The sequence below is a fragment of the Sinocyclocheilus anshuiensis genome, unplaced genomic scaffold (genome assembly GCF_001515605.1).
Source record: "Sinocyclocheilus anshuiensis isolate Anshui unplaced genomic scaffold, SAMN03320099.WGS_v1.1 scaffold794, whole genome shotgun sequence".
NCBI lineage: Eukaryota > Metazoa > Chordata > Actinopteri > Cypriniformes > Cyprinidae > Sinocyclocheilus > Sinocyclocheilus anshuiensis.
The window spans coordinates 864460-865926 of NW_015547683.1; the positions used below are offsets into that span (position 1 = coordinate 864460).

General features: G+C 36.8%; 1 protein-coding gene across 2 annotated transcripts in view; it reads left to right on the forward strand.

Annotated features, from left to right (window-relative positions):
- The window catches only part of LOC107703181 (multiple epidermal growth factor-like domains protein 9), a 38931-nt gene that overhangs the window by 36335 nt on the left and 1129 nt on the right, over nucleotides 1-1467 (forward strand). The gene's annotated exons all lie outside the window — the stretch shown is intronic.

The window sequence follows — 1467 nt, forward strand, 5'->3', positions numbered from 1 at the left end:
TATATATAAAAATGTACTTTATTATTCCAAATAATTTTATATGCCCTGACATGTTGTAATGATGAGGTTCTTGACATGTGATGCACCGCAGTTTCTGTCTATCTGAAAATACCATTTATTTTTAACAGAAACTCTCATGATCTGATGAAACTTGCAAGTACTTGCAAATCCCATGATTTGTGGTTCCTCAAAAGTGGTATCTTGCAAGCAGCTTTAGGCAGACTGGTAAAAACGTCTAGCTAGATTCCCTGAAACTGCATGTCTGTCAGCAAGTCCGAATGGAGGATTTTAGCAAGTGCTCGCTTTTTTGCGTGCAATATTTATCAAACGGTCATTGAATAGACAATGGGAGTGTGTCATTCCACTGATGAAAAAGCACGTGTCACTGCATTTTTTTCTTCTTCAGTAACTCATAATGGTGTCATGTCAAAAGTATGTGAGTGCATTTGTTGCTGAAGTGGTTGCTGGGATCCCATCACATGAGTCATGAATAACCAGTGCAAGCTTTGATGTAGCCTGGATAATTTTTAATGATTTTATTATACTGTTCGCACTTTTACCTTAACTAAGGATAAGGATCCTTGTTAAGGCAGTTGTTTATTGTCAGTGTAGAGTTCCTGTGTGGGCAGTCTATTCTTTTGACAACGCCTTATTTAAAGTGTTATGTTGTCTATAACATTAGATTAACTTTACGGTAGATGACAAATGGACATGGGCATACTAATGACAAGGTTTAAAGTTAAATGTATATATTTGCATTTTTCTTTAACTCTTTTGACAATAGATTTTAACAGTTAGACTCCCATATGCTGAATCCACACAAATAAGTAAAGTTTTAAAGGGGTCATATGATGTTGTTAAAAAGAACATTATTTTGTGTATTTGGTGTAATAAAAATGTGTTTATGCAGTTTAAGGTTCAAAAAACACATTATTTTCCTCATACTGTACATTATTGTTTCTCCTCTATGCCCCGCCTTTCTGAAATGCATCGATTTTTACAAAGCTCATCGGTCTGAAAAGCGAGGTGTGCTCTGATTGGCCAGCTATCCAGTGCGTTGTGATTGGCCGACCAGTGGGGACATAATTACGGATTATAATGACTTATACTGTCTTTTTACGCGTTGCGTTGCAGCCGGCATTGTAGTCTACTCTGCCAGGAAACAGTCCTCCATAAAATGTGCTGCACACATCTGAATATTTGGGTTGAAGTGTATCATATGACCCCTTTAACATCTTTAGTGCTTGATAATGCATTAATGCTTTCCGTCATGTGGAGGCGTCACACCAACTTATGAACAAACTTAATATTAGTTCATAGTAGCTCCATGTCAAATATTACAAATTTGATTAATAGTGGGGGCCTGGGGGGTAAAACATGCTTGACGTGTCTTATCTGCTTCCTGTTTTCTTGAAAATAACTGTATTTTTATCCACCTTTTCATCATACAAATAGCCACACCACAGA